Source organism: Vicia villosa, linkage group LG6 (assembly GCF_029867415.1).
Source record: "Vicia villosa cultivar HV-30 ecotype Madison, WI linkage group LG6, Vvil1.0, whole genome shotgun sequence".
In the NCBI taxonomy this organism is placed as follows: domain Eukaryota; kingdom Viridiplantae; phylum Streptophyta; class Magnoliopsida; order Fabales; family Fabaceae; genus Vicia; species Vicia villosa.
The window spans coordinates 10,542,207-10,562,105 of NC_081185.1; the positions used below are offsets into that span (position 1 = coordinate 10,542,207).

General features: G+C 35.6%; 1 non-coding gene across 1 annotated transcript; it reads right to left on the reverse strand.

Annotated features, from left to right (window-relative positions):
• Nucleotides 1-1,081: 1,081 nt before the first annotated feature.
• On the reverse strand, nucleotides 1,082-1,188 carry LOC131615331 (small nucleolar RNA R71). The gene has a single exon (XR_009287752.1). It is a non-coding gene; the product is annotated as a small nucleolar RNA R71 (small nucleolar RNA).
• Between the last annotated feature and the right edge of the window lie 18,711 nt (nucleotides 1,189-19,899).

Genomic DNA, 19,899 nt, shown 5'->3' on the forward strand with positions numbered 1-19,899 from the left:
CGTAAAATAGGCATTTTATTAATTACATTGTTTTCAAAAAGCTCTTCTAAAATCTAATGGGATGGCGAAAGCGTACATTAGGATTAGGATAGTAGTCTGAATCAACAGAGCGAAAGTTTGAGACGAGGATTTTTAATCAATTGGAATTAGTAAAGATTTTTAATTTAATTATGTAAAAGCCAATGAACCTTCGGATTACCTTTAGTTAAACGAAATACATACTGATACCTGTCTTTTATTATTATTCTTTATTTTCTCACAATCACTTTCCCTTAGGAACAATCGAAAATTTTAGTACTCCTAGCTTTACATAGTAACCTTAGATAACGGTAGATCGATTCATAGTCCCTGTGGATTCGATATCTTTTAAAACTACACGACACGACTGTGCACTTGCAGTTATCAGATTTATAGACACGTAAAGTCGCGATCAAGTTTTTGGCGCCGTTGCCGGGGACTATTTAAGTCGATATCGTAACTCACTGTTACACCGTAGAGACTAGGAAAATTCTTCCCTTTCTTTTTGAACGATTGTATGCCAAATACTCGTTCACAAGGAGGAGACTTAATACAACGAATTAACGAGATCGAACGTTTCATTAACGTTAAACGTCGAGCTCGCAACCTTCCCGAAGTAGCAGAAATTCCGATTAATCAGGAATTGAATTTTACTGATCAAATCAATCAAATCACCCCGAAGTTAGAGATGGCTGCTATTCGTCCTCTTAGAGACTATGCCGCTCCTTCGCGCGCTGAACCGCATTCAAGTATCGCACCACCTGCGATTGAAGCGAACAATTTCGAACTGAAACCTTCACTGGTCCAAGCTGTTCAACAGAATCAATTCTCTGGAAGCCCTGTAGACGACCCCAATCTCCATTTATCCGTGTTCGTGCAATACGCCGACACTATCAAAGCCAACAACGTTAGTTCCGAAGCTATTCGATTACGCCTTTTCCCTTTCTCCTTGAGAGATAGAGCGAGAGCGTGGCTTCAATCCCTGCCTTCCAATTCCATAACTACGTGGGACGAATTGAAGAGAGTATTCTTAGCAAGATACTTTCCGCCTAGCAAAACTGCTATGCTTAGAGGTCAAATCAACGGATTTACCCAGAAAGATAACGAATCGCTTTTCGAAGCTTGGGAACGTTACAAGGACATGCTTAGGATATGCCCTCATCATGGACTCGAACCATGGCTGATCATCCATACCTTTTATGGTGGTCTCTTATATAACACTAAAATGACTATAGATGCCGCTGCTGGCGGAGCATTAATGGACAAACCCCATGATGAAGCATACAAACTCATAGAGAACATGGCACAAAACCATTACCAATGGGGAGGAGAACGCGCTGCCCTAGAGAAAGCCCAAACCAAAGGAGGAATGTACGAAATTAGTGGTATAGACCGCGTTAACGCTAAAGTAGACGCTTTAACTCAAAAGATTGAGAATTTGACCATCACTCCTTCAGCCACCGCTGCCGCTGTAGCACCTAACTGCGAGATTTGTGGATTGACTGGGCATGTAGTTGCCGAATGTCAACTCTTGACTGGAGTCCCATCTGATCAAGTAAATTACGCTCAAGGAAACCCTTATTCTAACACGTACAACCCTGGATGGAAAAACCACCCGAACTTTTCTTATAAGAACAACAATGCGTTGTACGCGCCTGGACAAGCACCTGCTGTACCACCTGGCTACCAAAAAGCGCCTGTAGCTGCTCAAAACACCCCTAGGAAGTCAAACCTAGAAATCATGATGGAGAACTTTATAGCTTCCCAACAACAAACCAATAAAGACTTCTTGAATCAAAACATCCACAATAGCGAGCAACTAAAACAACTATCGAACAAAGTAGATGCTTTAGCTACGCATAACAAAATGTTAGAAACTCAAATCTCACAAGTAGCTCAACAACAAGCACCTACTGCTGCCCCTGCTGGCACGTTTCCTGCTCAACCACAACTTAATCCTAAAGGACATGCGAACGCGATAACACTACGAAGTGGAACTAATTACGATGGACCCATAGATCCTAGAACCCAAAACGTACCCATGTCACAACAAGAGCCAAAGGAAACCCAAAAGAAACCAACCGACGAACAAACTGCTAAGACTGATGAGAACAATAACGAAGTGGAACCCGAAAAGGAGAAACCTTATGTTCCGCCACCACCTTATAAGCCACCAATTCCTTACCCTCAGAGATTAGCTAAATCAAAAACCGAAGCGCAATTTAAAAGATTTGTAGAACTTCTGAAGCAATTAAACATAACCATACCATTCACAGAAGCCATAACTGAGATGCCTTCGTACGCTAAGTTCTTAAAAGAAATCTTATCAAACAAAAAGAAGCTCGAGGATAACGAAACTATAACACTTACCGCTGAATGTAGCGCTATCATCCAAAACAACATGCCTCCAAAACTGAAAGACCCTGGTAGTTTCTCTATACCCTGCGTAATTGGAAAAACCATCATAGAGAAAGCCTTGTGCGATTTAGGAGCTAGTGTTAGTTTGATGCCTCTTTCGACCTGTAAGAAACTCAATCTAGGTGAGCTTAAAGCAACAAGAATGTCTCTTCAACTAGCAGACCGTTCAGTTAAATATCCTGTAGGAATGTTAGAGAATATCCCTGTTCGTGTAGGTCAATTCTACATCCCAACTGACTTCATCATTATGGATATCCAAGAAGATTCTAACATCCCGATCATTTTAGGAAGACCATTTTTAGCGACCGCTGGTGCAATTATAGATGTAAAGCGAGGAAAGCTTACTTTCGAAGTAGGAGAAGAGAAAATAGAATTTATCCTTTCCCAATTCCTAAAAGCACCTTCTATAATTGACACATGCTGTTCTGCTGATATAATCGACGAATGTGTCAAGGAAATAAAATCCGAACCAAATAAGGAAACCGAAACCCTAAGAATTCCTATGCCGCCAATTTTTGAAGACGACAACTGGCGTGAGGAATATCAAGATAACCACCTGAGTGAATGCTTAGCTTTAACCCCTGATCCTATACCTGGACCAAAGAAACCTGCTATAGAGCTGAAGACACTTCCTACCGATCTTAGATACGAATTTCTAGATGAAGAACTAAACCGACCAGTTATAGTGAACGCCAACTTAGGACGAACCGAGACTGAAAAATTACTTAATGTTCTAAGAAAATACCCTACCGCTTTAGGATACAACATATCAGATCTGAAAGGTATAAGCCCTTCTCTGTGTATGCACCGCATTATGCTCGAAGACGATAGTAAAACCACTAGGGAACATCAAAGGCGAATAAATCCTATTATGAGCGATGTGGTTAAAAAGGAAATCCAAAAACTGCTAGAAGCTGGAATAATATATCCCATATCCGATAGCAAATGGGTTAGCCCCGTTCACGTCGTACCAAAGAAAGGAGGAGTCACTGTAATCACTAACGCAAAAGGAGAATCTGTAGCACAACGTACCCAAACTGGATGGAGGATGTGCATTGACTATAGGAAGCTAAATAAAGCTACCCGAAAAGACCATTTCCCTCTACCTTTCATAGATCAAATGCTCGAACGCCTGGCTAAACACTCACATTTTTGTTATCTGGATGGATACTCCGGATTTTTCCAAATTCCTATCCACCCTGACGACCAAGAGAAGACCACATTCACCTGTCCTTATGGTACATTCGCTTATAGACGAATGCCTTTTGGACTCTGCAATGCACCCGCGACCTTCCAAAGATGCATGATGGCAATATTTGCCGACTTCCTAGATGGAATAATGGAGGTCTTTATGGACGACTTCTCTGTCTGTGGAGGAAGTTTTGAAACATGTTTAGAAAACCTTGAAATGGTGCTTAGACGATGCGTAAGCGTAAACCTAGTCCTTAATTGGGAAAAATGCCATTTCATGGTTCGACAAGGAATTGTACTTGGACACATCGTATCCGATAGAGGAATCGAAGTTGATAAAGCAAAAATCGAGATTATCGAAAACCTTCAACCTCCCAAAACCGTTAGAGAAATAAGAAGTTTTCTGGGACATGCTGGTTTTTACCGACGCTTCATTAAGGATTTCTCTAAAATAACCAAACCTTTAACTGAACTACTCATGAAAGACGCCGAATTTGTTTTCACCGATAAATGCACTGAAGCATTTCAAACGCTTAAACAAGCATTGATCTCTGCGCCAATTATGCAACCTCCCGACTGGAATGAACCTTTCGAAATAATGTGTGACGCAAGTGATTATGCTGTAGGAGCCGTTCTAGGACAAAAAAAGGATAAGAAACTACATGTCATATATTATGCGAGTAGAACCCTAGACGAAGCTCAGATGAATTATGCCACGACAGAAAAAGAATTATTAGCTGTCGTATTCGCACTAGACAAATTCCGTTCTTACCTGGTAGGAGCCAAAATAATCATATACACTGACCACGCCGCCATTAGGTACCTCCTAACCAAAAAGGACGCTAAACCAAGACTTTTGAGATGGATCTTGTTACTACAAGAATTCGACCTGGAAATTAAAGATAAGAAAGGCACTGAAAATGTCGTAGCAGATCACCTCTCTCGATTGGAAAATCTGAAACCCGAACAAGTACCAATTGACGATGATTTCCCTTATGAAAGACTCATCGCCCAATTAGAAGCAAAAGAATTCGAACCATACCGTCCAAACTCTGAAACCGAGAAATTAGCTGAAATAGCTTTAGCCCGATCTAACACACCTTGGTATGCAGATTTCGTAAATTACCTAGCTGCTGGTGTGCTTCCTCCTGATCTAAGCTACCAACAGAAGAAGAAATTCTTCCATGACCTAAAACATTACTATTGGGACGACCCACTCCTTTTCAAAAGAGGCCCCGATGGAATCTTTAGACGTTGTGTACCCGAGGAAGAGATAAGAAGCATAATAACACATTGTCATTCTGCACCGTGTGGAGGACACCATAGCACATCTAGGACCTGCGCCAAAATTCTTCAATCTGGACTTTTCTGGCCTAACCTGTGGAAAGACGTCCATTTTGCTATACTAAGCTGTGATAGATGCCAACGAACTGGAAACATTTCAAGACGCGATGAAATGCCTCAAAAAGGCATTCTAGAAGTAGAAATATTTGACGTCTGGGGAATAGACTTCATGGGACCGTTTCCGTCATCGTTTGGAAATCAATATATACTCGTAGCCGTCGATTACGTTTCAAAATGGATAGAAGCTATTGCTTCCCCTACAAACGATACACGAGTAGTTATTAAACTTTTCAAAAACGTCATTTTTCCTAGGTTCGGTGTGCCAAGATTGGTAATTAGCGATGGTGGTTCCCATTTCATTTCAAGAATACTTGAGAAACTCCTTCGAAAATATGGAGTAAATCATCGAATAGCCACACCACACCATCCACAAACAAGCGGTCAAGTAGAAGTATCTAACCGCGAAATAAAACAAATATTGGAGAAAACTGTTGCTATATCGAGGAAAGATTGGTCAACCAAGCTAAATGAAGCTTTATGGGCTTATAGAACAGCTTTCAAAACTCCAATAGGAACTACCCCATTCAAACTCGTTTATGGAAAATCATGCCACCTACCAGTAGAGTTAGAACATAAAGCCTATTGGGCTATTAAGAACTTAAACCTAAACTACACTGCCGCTGGTGAGAAACGACTTCTAGACATAAACGAATTAGAAGAACTTAGACAAGACGCTTACGAAAACGCCAAAATCTATAAAGAGCGAACGAAAAAATGGCACGACAAGCGTATATCTAGGAAAAATTTTAGCATAGGCGATAAAGTGCTCTTATTTAATTCTAGACTAAAATTATTTCCTGGTAAGTTACGATCTAGATGGTCTGGCCCTTTCGAAATAACTAACATATTTCCGAGTGGAGCGATAGAAATAAAAGGAGAAACCGTCAAACCTTTTGTCGTAAATGGGCAACGTCTTAAGTATTACCATCATCTCGAATACGATGAAAACATCGAAGTTTTTAAACTTGACGAACTGCCCGCTCTTTCGAAAAAATAGTTTTCTATTTTTAAATCGTCGAGCTTACGACATTAAACAAAGCGCTTGGTGGGAGACAACCCACATTTATTTATTCTTCTATTTTATTTTATTAAAACTTTAATTTTTCTAATTTATTATTTTTATTTTTCATTTTTAAAAACTTTATTCTATTTTTAATCTTAATTTTAATCATTTTTGATTTTTCATACATCTTATAATAATTATTATAATTATAACTACTATCTATGAATTGAGAAAATATTTCCGTTATAATTATATTTATTATTATAACTTGTTACCTAAGCTTAATTTTAACTTTTTATTTTATTTTAAATAAACACTAGCCTAATTCTAACTCAATCTTAATATTTTCAACTTCTAGGTTTTTCATTTAATTACTAACTACGATGCAAGAAGTTGACAATATGGAAGTTGTGTTCCGTGGTAGAGGACAAGAAGCAAGATTTAACAAGCTGGCTGAAAGACACATGGAATTGACTTGCTATCCTCACCAACCAACTATGGTGAAGCTTGGTATCGAAGAAAGCATCCTACACCTGCTTAACCAAATCGGTTGGACTGGTTCTCACTTGTTCCGCAAGTTTAGCACTTATCGGAAGCTCACTCTGGAATTCCTGAGCTCCCTGACCTATCTTCCAAACTGTGGACAAGGACTGAAAAAAGGAGTTATTCTCTTTAGACTCTTTGGTATGGAGTTTAATTTCTGCATCCGAGATTTTGCTGAAATGTTAGAACTACCTCATGGACCCGATGCATACGCCCAAGTAGCTGAAGAAAATCTTCCATACTGGGAGTTGGAAAAATACTGGGGCAAGATCACTGGAAACGACAACCCTGAAGAGAATGAATTTCAATCTGAGAACATCCACAATCCTGCTTTCCGCTACTTTCACAAGATCCTTGCTCACTACATTTTTGGAAAGCCTGATAATGTCACTGAAGTTACTAGAGAAGAGCTGTTCATCATGTTTTGTACATCTCAGAATCGCCCGGTCAATGCCATCGCATTCATGCTTACAAACTTCGAGCGCATCACGCAAGACGAAGTTTCACCCATTAGGATCGGCGGATTTGTCACTATGATCGCTAATGCCATAGGAATGAGAGTGCCTTTGCTTAGATTGACACCTTTTGGTACCCATACCTCTATGGACATCAATTTCTGCTTTAATCGAGGTATCATCGGTAATCTTGGACCTGATCGTTTTGAATTGCTCATTGATAACAAAGTTTGGTATCAGTTCACCTTACCGAATCCTAGGACAAGTGTGCACAACCCTACCAACTGGCTTTACTATGGTCAGATTCCTGAGAGAGAGCCATCACCTGAAACTCCTCAAGCTTATGAACATTTTGATGAGGAAATGCCTGCATCTGAATCTGAACCTGAAACACCTCCTGGTTATTATGAACCTCTTCCTATTGATGAACCTATATCTGAGTATGAACCTGAAACTCGTTCTGAAGATTCCGTTGAAGATCACACTGTTGATATGACTGATGTCGAGGTCGAGCAACAACAACCCGCTACATCTACCGCATCGGTAAATCAAAGGATGCCCAATCTGAACACGCACGAACAAGCAATCAATGCACTACAACAAGATGTACAACATGTGCGCAACGAGCTTCACACTTTGCAAATGCATTTCTTCGATTTCATCGACACCGTAAATGCTCAGTTCGACGAAGTTTTCAAACACATTCAGTCCAATCAGAACAACAATAGACGTGGCTAGATGTTACCGTATTAGATTATTAGATTTTTATTTCTAGTTTTAGTAATTTCTATTCTTAGTTTAGATTTACATTTTTCTGCACTTTTCCATTCTGCTATTGTTAACACTCAGTACTGGTTTAATTTTAAATGCAATATTTTATTCACTACTGCTGTTGTGTTATAATACACTGCTATTAACTGCTATATATATTTTCCTGGCTATCACTCTTTGCTGTTAATAGTATTAAAATAAGACATTGTTATGAACTGATGGACACTTTTTGCTGTTAATGGTATCTGTCAGCACTGTCTGGTCACCTGCATGCGTGCCCACTTGCCTGCCACAGGAGACGCCCGTCTCCATCTGTGTGGGACCAGCAGATGCCATTTTTGGGACAGGAGACGCACGTCTCCATGCTCTGCCCCAGCAGACTGACTGCCTGAGACGCACGTCTCCCAAGGCTAGCAGTCTGCATTTGACCACGCAGACACTCTTCTCTCCCTCTTGAATTTTGAATTTGAATTTCAAAATTCATTCTCCTCATTCTTCCCCTATTTATTCCATTTAAACCCCATTAACCTCATTCATCCTCCATCATTCACCTCTTAAACTCCATTCATTTCCCATTCTTCTATTCTATTCAAACTTCAAACACCACCATTAATCCATTTTAATTCTCCATTAACCACCCCATTTTCAAACCTCACTATAAAACCACACCACCACCACTCTTATTCTTCACAACCTTCATACCATTTCTCTTCTACCATTCTACTATCATATCTATTTTCCATTCCCATACTCACCATGCCTCCACGTTCATTAATCCGTAGTGAGCGTCCCGAGCGACCACCTCCCGACCTTTCAAACATTATCTTCCGAGATGATGCTCAACGAACAAAATATGTTGCTTTCTACGAACGTTCGGTTGTTCCCACAAAATTTGTGAACACCGAGTGTCTAGAAACTTTGGGTCTCATTGATGGTGTCACCCGTTTGCTCACCAAATCTAGCCTCCACCATCTTTGTACCGAACCCGTACCTACTTATGAGCCGCTCGTCTTAGAATTTTTGAGTTCCTTCAACTACGACACTCCCTCTACTCAACCATTCTCAACCGGTACCATCCAATTCCGGATGTTCAACCGTGAATATGCTCTAGATCAAGATGTCGTAGCTTCATATTTGCATTTTAATCATGCTCCAATTGCTCACCGCTCAATCTTTCAAGAACTCAATGGTCGATCCTGGGAGGATCTCGCTTTTGAATTTTGGTTCCATCTCACTGGAGAAAATCCTACCGGTTGGAGAGCTCTTCATGCTTCTCACATTCAAAACCCCGCTATACGTTATTTTCAACGTGTCTTGGGGCATATTATTTTTGCAAGATCCAACAACCACAAGGTAAACCAAAATGAATTATTTTTCCTTTACTGTGCGCTTAACAATATCCGTTTCAATGCCGCACCGTTTATGTTCCAACACATCCAAGGCTTAGTCAACGCCCCCGCTACAAATCCATTCTTGCTTGGAGGCATTATTACTACCTTGGCCTGTGCTTTAGGTCTTGGTGACGAGCTCCTATCACTCTCTCATCTCATGAAGCCTGCTCAGTCACTCGATCTCACTTACTGCCGCGATTCCCACTTGGTTTCACCCCGCCATGATGGCCGATACACTTTGGTCGTCAACAAAGTTCCTATTCCTTATGTCATCCTTCCTTGTCCTGAAAGAATTAACATCCGTTACGTTCAACGTTGGAGGCTTATTGAAGAAAATCCTCAAGATGACCAACAAGAACATCCTAATGAACCAATGGATGCAAATGAAGAAGAACTCAACCAAGGGCAAGCTGATGTCAACCAACCTCCTCCAAACAACCCTCCGCCTATCACTCTTGAAGCCATGTATGCTGCTATTCAACGCCAAGATCAACTCGTTCAAGCTATGCAGACAAACCAAACTGAAACAATTAGGCTCATCCGAGAGATGCAACAGGAGCACCGTGACTATGCTATTAGGAACGAAAGTCAATACGCTGAAATTGCCACATATTTGCATGATCTTGACATTCGTGTTAATGACTCTCCTGATAGACGTCGCCGTGTTCGTACAAGAGGCGCGAGCAGTTCTCGAAACCGCAACAATGAGGAGTAGTTCTTATGCACTGAGGACATTGCATCATCTAAGTCTGGGGGAGTCGTATTATTTCTATTTCCTATTTCCTTTAGTTTTTCCCTTCAGTTATTTCCCTTCCTTGTAATGTTTTTCTAATTCAATAAAGAATATTTATGGAATTTAAGTCTTATATGTATAATTCCGTAGTTATTTCAATTTCTTCCATTTTCTTGAGCCATAACAAAAATTTTTGCTCCTAAACGATAAACGCAAACCCCACACGTTCAAGAAATACGAAGCTACTCAATCACTCAACGCACCGAAACTGAATTAGTCAATATCCTTATTGTCACAACACTCTAAAACCCCCGAGTATACATAACCGATTTGAATACCCGTTATACCAAAACCACCGACTTTAAGTTTTGAAATAACCCTTAGTAGTTTATTCTAGCAGTCGGCACCGTCTTAGATGCAAACTACGCAGAGAGTCGATGAATATAAGTGTATGATCCTCATAATAATTATGTGTTCAACTATAAGAAGAAATGTGCCTACTAAGTAAGGTGATCCTCACAAGATCATTTAACCTAACGGTCACAAATCTCATATACAAAGAATTTAAAAACTCACTGTCGATTGGTTCAGAAGTCATCTGGTAATGAACTTGGTAGGAAGGACTATTGTCCGATTCCCCACAATCTACAAGTGAATGCTAAGGAGTATACCACATATTGTGCCAGAACTCCATGAGAAGGATCATAGTCACTAACCGACTACTCTGCTATGTGCGTGTCAAGATAATGGGCTTAATGTGATTGCGCGCGAATGAAAAGGGTGAAACATGATGACAAGTCAAATAGGTCGAGCTATAATGGCATGATTCGAATTGGTATGCATACTGGGAGTTGTTTAGTGTTGTTACTATAGGTTTATTGCTAAGATTCGTTACTTCCGAATAAGAACACTATGTAGCTAAGTATGACTGAACGACGTGGTGGAAGTGTGTTTCATTTATCTTTATCTTCTTATTTTGCTTGAGGACAAGCAAAGGTTCAAGTCTGGGGGAATTTGATAACACGATTTTATATCGTATATTTAGCCTAAAATCCATAGATATTTATAGCATTTTCCATTTATTATGTCAATTTATTATGATATTACGCGTGTATTTGCTTTGTTTCAGGTTTTACACTTCAATTCCGACTATTTGCGAAAAGGAAAGAAAATCGAGCTTAAATGACCAATATTTATGCTTAAAAGACGAAAAGGGGTGCTGAAACTAAAGAGGGGTGCAATTAGGACCCAAAAGGCTCAAAAGAGACGAACCAGCCCACAAAGGAACAAAATTGCGTGGCCCAAACCTGCCCAGCAAGTGGAGACGCACGTCTCCACATCCTCTATGCCACGTCAGCAAAGGGAGACGCACGTCTCCATGTTCCTACATCTTCTCCACTTGAGACGCACGTCTCAAGTCACGTACCCAGTCTCCCTGAAGAATAGGAGACGCACGTCTCCAAGTCCCGGTCTGCAAAAAGTCCCGTTTTTCACGCAAAGCAACTGCAAAGCCTCACCTATAAATAGAGGCAGCCACTTCAGTCCAAAGAGTCCGATTTCCTGCCAACGAAGTGCTGCCGAAATTGTACCGCGAACTGCTTTTCATTATTCTGTTTCCATTTAACCTTCTATTTTCTCACAACGATTTCTACATTGGAAATTGTTGTGAACTTTTCATAGATCTAGCCTTACGTTAGATTTATCGCTTTATTTTCCTTGTTTTTATTTTCTGCCATTTAAATTCCGAAGAACGATCCAGCCAAGCTGTGGTGGAAGTTCGATACTTGAAGAATTATTTGCCATTTATTTAATTCAGGTTTTTATTTACCGCTTTTATTTATATTACTATTGCATGATATATCTATATTATATGCCGTTTAATATGCTTATTATTATGAACAAAACCGATTTATGCATGTTTAACCGTATTAATATGTCTGGCTAAAATACTAAAGGTATCGGTATGTAAAGTAAGTTAACCGTAGGGATCCGAAATAAATTGGCTTAAATTAGATTTTATTAATTATCACTTATTTTTGGTTTATATGTCTAGTTTAATTAGTAAGTCTTAAAACCAATAGAGCGAAAGTTTGAGGGATTAGGACGGTCAAAGGTTGAAACCAATAGAGCGAAAGTTTGAGGTCTTTAACTGGATAGTAGACATAGGACATTAGTTTTAAGGATGGCGAAAGCGTATTAAAACTAATTGGAACTTATTTATTTTCAAAAATTGTTTTTACACTCGAGCGGGATGGCGAAAGCGTACGTTAGGGGTATTAGCTTGCTCCGAGTCAACAGAGCGAAAGTTTGAGATTAGGATATTTAAATAGATAACAACCTCGTAAAATAGGCATTTTATTAATTACATTGTTTTCAAAAAGCTCTTCTAAAATCTAATGGGATGGCGAAAGCGTACATTAGGATTAGGATAGTAGTCTGAATCAACAGAGCGAAAGTTTGAGACGAGGATTTTTAATCAATTGGAATTAGTAAAGATTTTTAATTTAATTATGTAAAAGCCAATGAACCTTCGGATTACCTTTAGTTAAACGAAATACATACTGATACCTGTCTTTTATTATTATTCTTTATTTTCTCACAATCACTTTCCCTTAGGAACAATCGAAAATTTTAGTACTCCTAGCTTTACATAGTAACCTTAGATAACGGTAGATCGATTCATAGTCCCTGTGGATTCGATATCTTTTAAAACTACACGACACGACTGTGCACTTGCAGTTATCAGATTTATAGACACGTAAAGTCGCGATCAGTGGTTGCTAATATCAAATCAAGATTGTCGTTATGGAAGGGGAGAAATATTTCCATAGGCGGAAGAGCGACTCTTATTGGTTCGGTGCTTAATGCTATTCCTATTTTTACTATTTCTTTATTTAAATCTCCAAGCAAAACTATCCAAGAGATTAGAGGTCTTCTTAGTAACTTCTTGTGGAATGGGAATGTGAACAAAAGAAGTATTCATTGGGTGAAGTGGGAGAATGTTTTCAAACCTAAGGAGAAATGTGGGTTAGGTATTAGAGATGTTGGTGATATGAATAGATCCCTTCTCCTTAAATGGAAGTGGAGAATCTTGAAGGAGGATAAAACCATTTGGAGTAGATTTCTACTTTTGAGATATCAAAATTTGAAATTTAAAGTGTTAGACTCTTGCGGGGAAGTTCTAAACCGGGACGATTCTAGTTAGTGGAAAGACATCATTCTTAATGTGACCTTAAGAATTCCGTTGAAGGTTTCAACGATTGGGTCAAATGTGACCTTAATAAAGGTAACACTATTCTTTTTTGACATAGCTGTTGGTTGGGCGATCAAACTCTTCGCGATTCCTTTCCGCTTTTGTTCGATCTTTCAACCAATAAATTTTGCAAGGTTAGTGAGGTCATTTCTTGGAACAATGAAGCGTTTTCTTGGAATATTAATGTTCCCTTTGGTATTGATAGCTTGAATCCTTTAGGCCCGAATTTCTTCCATCAAGCTTCAAACGCCACTCCGACGGCTATTGTTCTTCATTTGAGAGAACTAAAAGTGTTATTGGATGGCATTGCTCCGAACAATTCGGACAATGACGATTTCCATTGGAAACTATCTCCTAACGGTGTGTTCTCGGTTGCAAGTGTGTCTAACTTGGTGTCTAATGCCAAAGATATAACATGGTCAATCAATACAATCTAATTGTTGGAAGTTATGTGGAAAGCCAAGATTCCGAAAAAGGTCAAAATCTTTTCTTGGAGGTTCTTTAATGATAGACTTACTCTAAAAGACCTTTTGGCATATAGAGATGTAATCAACCTCAACTCTCTTGATTGTTTATTTTGCTCCAACCATCCGGAATCTTCGGAACATCTCTTCTTTCAATATCAAGTATCGAAAGCGGTTTGGGATAGAATCTACACTTGGTTGGAAAATGACTTGGAGTTCACTTTGGAAGAGTTCAAAAGTTTTGGTTGCATTCAAGAAAAGGTGAGGAAAACCAACACTAGAATTAAATTAAATTCAATTTGGTTAGCTCTAATTTGGTGCATTTGGCTAATGAGAAATGCCATTATTTTTATAATGCTTCTTTTAGCTTTGAAACGGTCATTTCCAATATTTTTTTCTTTTCTTGGAGATGGTTGTGTAATAGTGATTCTACTACTAGGACTAAGTTTTATGATTGATACAAGTTACCTCTAAATTGTTTTAACTCTATTTAGAGTTCTTGTTGTAAGGGTTGCACCCCTAATGCGATTTCTTATATCATTGCTTATTAAAAAAAATATTTGTTTTGGAAAATTTACTCTTAGACCAATGATCAATTCAAATAACTTTCTCAATATCTCAAAAAATTTCATAGACTCTGCATTACCAAATTTAGATATTCTCATTCCTCCGATTCATTTGTCTTTTCATAGTCAATATTTAAAAGTAAAGTATTTTTTATTTATTGTTACATAATCCATCACTTGTTTCGAGATTTTTTAATGAGAAAATGAGTGATGCATTGATAGTATAAAAAAAATTTACACTGTCAATCAATCACAATCTTGTTAAGTATCAAATTATACTGTAAATTTTAAATCACTAATATGATATAGCAGAATAAAATACTTTTATTGAATGACAGTGTAAAGATTTTTTACACCGTAGTGCATTAGCTTGTAACTCGTTTTAGATTAACTTTACCATGATGTTCTTTTAATCATAAATTAATAAAAGTATTGTTATAATAAATTAATTACTAATGCATGCAAAAGTTTAGAAGAAACCTTGTATTATTTTAAAAAAATAGAAAAAAATATTTTCATTTAGGAGAGAAGGAGTATTGAATATTACAGAAGCACTTAAAAATATTGCATAATATTTATAAACAACAAAATGATATTATTTTTATATGAAACGACTATTTATGTATGAACAATAACAATTAAGCCATAATATTTTATTAAAGATTATCCTTTTATTTAAATCATTAATTTCGAGAATATTTTAATTTTTTCTAAGTTTTTTTATCTTCTTCTAATTATTTTTACATGCATGTCCAAACTATTTAAATATTTTTTTTATCATCTTCTCTATCATAAACTATCCTGAAATCTCTTTAGTAATTTCATTTTTAATTTTATCATGTCGAATTTTATTACATATCCGCTGTAACATCTTCATTTCTACTTTATTATTTTCTTTTCATTTTAATTCTTAACCGCTTAACATCACATCGCATACAAAATGGCATATCTTATCACAATCATTTAATCACATAAAACACTATATGTTTTTCTCTATTTTAATTTTTTTTCTCATCATAACTGCATAATATTTAAGTAATTTGTTCACAAAACATCAATAATTTATTATTTATTCACAAAAACATGAACAATTTATTGGTTGAAAAGACCTAACCTCTCAAAAAATCAAATGTTATATACAATCAACTCAATTTTATTTATTTGACCACAAACCTATCAAACCGTCAAAACTACACCGCCACGTGTCGAAAACCCAAACCCCAACCTCTACTTGCAGGGACCCACACTACCACCGATTCCAACCCACGTCATTCTCCGCAACTTGGTCCTTCCATGGCCACGTGTCACTCACCCAATTCGCCACACAACATAAAAAACAAAGAAAAAGGTTGTCTTACGCAACTTGGTATTTCACGTGGGCCCCATAAGTATCTTAGTCTGATCTTCTGTACCTCCCACTGCCTTGTTGTCAGGAGATTCCTTACTAGTTTGTCTCTCACTTTTGTGGAACAAATAAAACAAGTTCCACCGTTTGATCTTAATGATTATATATGGATCATGCGTACGGTCTACGTTTGTCATGCAAGTTGATTAGAAACATAGCTGGCTTTGTATTGTGTCTTGTTTTTTTGCTACTTGTTTCAAGTATGGTGTACGGTTATATTGCTTTCATATTGTTAGAAAATTCTTGTAGACAAATACGAGTAAGGGCGGTAAAACGGATCCTATTCATTGGATATGTCTATTTTACGTGTACTTTAATGTAGGATGAATTACGATTTTAGATCTTACCGTTGAATGCGACCGCTCCGTTCTATTTTGTTTTATGTGGACTTTTGCGGACCCATATAGTAAAATAAAATTTTGAATTTTTACCCCTAAAAAGTATATTGCCACCGGGCTTAACCTGCCCCGCCTCCACTTTTTATAGGACGGTATAAAATTTTAGGTCTGCATCCTTAATTATGACCGTCCTATTCCATTTTATTTTTTTGCAAATTTTTGCGGAGCGAATGTATCCGTTTACCAAACTTAAATATGACTCGATATGGATATTTATATTTTTTATTGCAGACAAATATGACTCGGTGTCTATGCTTTTTACTCCCTCCGCCTCATAATAAGTGTCTTATTTGAGCTTTGCGCGGTTCTTAAGAAAATGATTAGATGTGTTGGTTTTAATGACAAAATTAGTATCATTTATTAAAATACCATTATTTATTATAGGTAGTGAAGTAATTGAAAAACGTGAAAGTTAATATATAGGGATATACTAGTGGAAAAAAATAATAAATGTTGCATTGATATTCTAAAGAGATTTCTGAGACAAATGCAAATGAGACATTTATTATGAGACATGAGGGAGTATCAATGAAAGAGGCATGTTTTCAAGTAGATTAAGACAGTGGAATGTTTACAACAAGAAATTATATATTTGTCGTGGTGATGTTTTATGTGATGTTATTCCATATGATGTTTTTAAGTAATTTTTTAAATTTATTTTTCCCTTATAAGTTCTATAAAAACATATGAAAAATACTATTCTTTTATGTATTTGATTTTCATAATTTTTTTTATAATTAAAAGAATTAATCTTTTTAAGATGTAAAATTATGTATTAAATTATAATAATTAATTTTTATTGATATTATATTTGATTGATGATAAAGACAATATATTTCATTTTTGTATCCAATTTATTGAAAGAAATTTTTATCCTTTTAGTATAAAAGTTTAGGGTAAAGGTATGATGTTCTAGTCAATATTAAAAAATCTTAAATATTAATTAAAGAGTATTAACAAACCTCCAAAGATAATAGAAAAATAATATATTCAAAAAATAAATACTGTAAAATTATAAAATTGTTTTTTATAGTAATATAAGTAATATAGTAAAAATCAATAATAAAATTATTTTTCAGTATATTTTAATTAGTATCAATTTAACATTGATTGAATTTCGGTCAAACCTTTAAATATTGAACCCTTATTTATACCTCCTCAATGTTCTATTTTAATTATTTTAATATATGTTTTTTCCATTCATATTTTGCTAGAGAATTTTAAAATTTATAATTTTAGAATTTAATGCAGCATTATTAGTAATAATGAATTTATGGAATAAAATAATTAAACAATTTCAACATAATTTTGAAATTTAATATTATTAATTAAATTTTAATAAATAATAATATTTAAGTTGATATTTAGTTATATTATAATTTTTAAAAAAGAATACCAAATAAACAAATACAAGATAAAATAGATAGTAAAATATAAATTGTAAACATAAAAGTTAAATAATTACAAAATTGATCTAACAATGATAAAGTAAAATATGATAAATACAAAAAATAAATCATACTCATTTTATAAATTATTGTTAATTTTATTAAATCTTTTATTACTTTTTCAATTCAAATTAAACATGATTCTACGTACAATTTTTTTTTTTAAGCAAAAGATATATCGTTAAAAAAACTAAGAATTCTTCAACTTTGATACACAGTTCAAAACCAAAAAAGAACTATATTATAACCACTTACAATTACCGGAGAGAAGTTTTATACCTCATTTCATATAAAGCTTTAAATAATAATATTTTAATACTAGAATAAAAAATGCTTATTGTATGTGAAGTCAATGCTTGATATAATCGAGCTAGATTTTCCAATGAGTATGAAATGTGCCAATTTAACTGGTAAACATAACAATTAACAGACTACAGGCTAAAATGAGAAAATAAAATATAGTATGGACAAATTTGGCTATGATACGGACTAAAATGACACCCATTATTTGAAAAACATATTTTATTAAATTATATGATAATTTGGTCTTGCGAAAATTTTTCCACATATATTTAGGAAACCACCTGTCACATTCAAACTCAATATATATTTCAAAATTTTAAAGTGCTTATAAAAAAACGTTTTCCAAAACAAGGAATCACCTTAACGTAAAATATTTGATAAAAAATTTCATACAAATGATTTATGTTGAAGAATTGACTGTAAACAAACAAAATAAAAATTATAATATTTAAAATTTGTAATTAATTGAAAATTTCTTTTACTTTTAAAATTGTTAATGTTAGAGGTTAAAAAAAAAGGGAAAACGACCCTAATCCCCCTTAAAATCTGTTAAAACGACATTGATATCTCTTTTAATTTTAAAATTGGACTAACCTTCCTTAAACTTAGATATATCAACAGCATTTTTTAGTGATATACAAAATCCATAGATAATTGTTAACTATATCTACGATTATTTACTTTTACTAAAAATAATAGAGTTGGTGTCAATGTTAGTCTAATAAACTTCAAGGAAATTTAGCGTAATTTCCCAAAAAAAAAAATTAATGAGATGAAGAGAAATTCAATGAAAATAAAAATAATTTATAAAAATTAAAAAGAGAAGAATTTAGAGAGTGTATTAGATGTTTATATAGGTTCGACCTAACTACTTGGCATATTATTGTTACCAAGAGTTTATCCTGAGAGTTTCACTAATATCAAATTTGAGCTTTTGCATGATCAGCCTGTGAGCCTTCAACAATCCAATAGAGCTTTTAAAACAAGCTACACTCAAGAATTTTCACTCAATCTTTTTCTAAATTTAGCTTGCAACTATTAAGTCTTTACATATACTGTTCATAAGAGAATTACACTCTTGAATAAATCAAGTGAAGCACTATACCATTTATAATAAAACTCTCACAAGAGTTTTTCGATCTTTTGGCACTACGACAATCTTCATGAAAAAAATGTATAAGTATTCTTTAAAACCTTAAGTGATGAATAGAAAGAAAATATGTTTTGAGATTGTCAAAAATCAAAAAGCCGGAGAGAATAAAAAATGTTTGGTTCGAACAGTTCGTAGATATCTAGTTTGGTCGATTCGATTTACGGATCTGTTCATTCATTGATGTTAGAATATCGGATATATATTTTATATTCATTTAGAAATAGTCTGAATTAATGTAAAAGATATTATAAGATATTTATAATATTTTATTCCGTCAATTAATGAGTTTGTTTTGGATTTTGTTATGGATCGGTTGGATTTAGGGTTTAAGGAAATCTTTTAGAGTTATCTAGAAGGGTCAGACAATACTTCTTGACACATTGCATTTGAGTTTTCATATATTGGGAGTTAGAGAAGTTGGAAAATACTTGGGTAAAAAATATGAGTTTGTTCTTGGTAATTCTGAAGGCAAAAACTATTTTCTTGTAACTCATTTGTAATCTCTTGTAACAACTTTTTGAGTATAGTGAATTAGAAAGATGCTCTCTCCCTCAGATGTAGATCTTTTGATTGAACTAGGTAAACAAAACCTTTTGTCTTTCTCGTCTTATTTTCTTCTATTATGTTTTTTGCTAATGGGTTATTATTGCTGAAGCCCATTTATTTTGGTCGCTACTATTTTTTGTCCCCACACATCAAATTCCTTGGTGTTATTGAACCATAAGCAGTTTCTTTTGATTAATTATTCTACCAGTTTCATAATAAGTGGCGCCCACCACGGGGAAAAGGGGTATCATTTACAAGTGAGCATCATGTGTAAGTGGGAGATCGAAATCTTTTCTAGAAACAACGACTTTGGGATGTGAAAAGTTAAGATGAACGCTATTTTAATCCAAGAGAAGTGTATTGATGCTTTGAAGAGTGGAGCATTGATGCCTACAATGCTTATGTAACACCCCAAATCTACCCCGAAATAAACAGG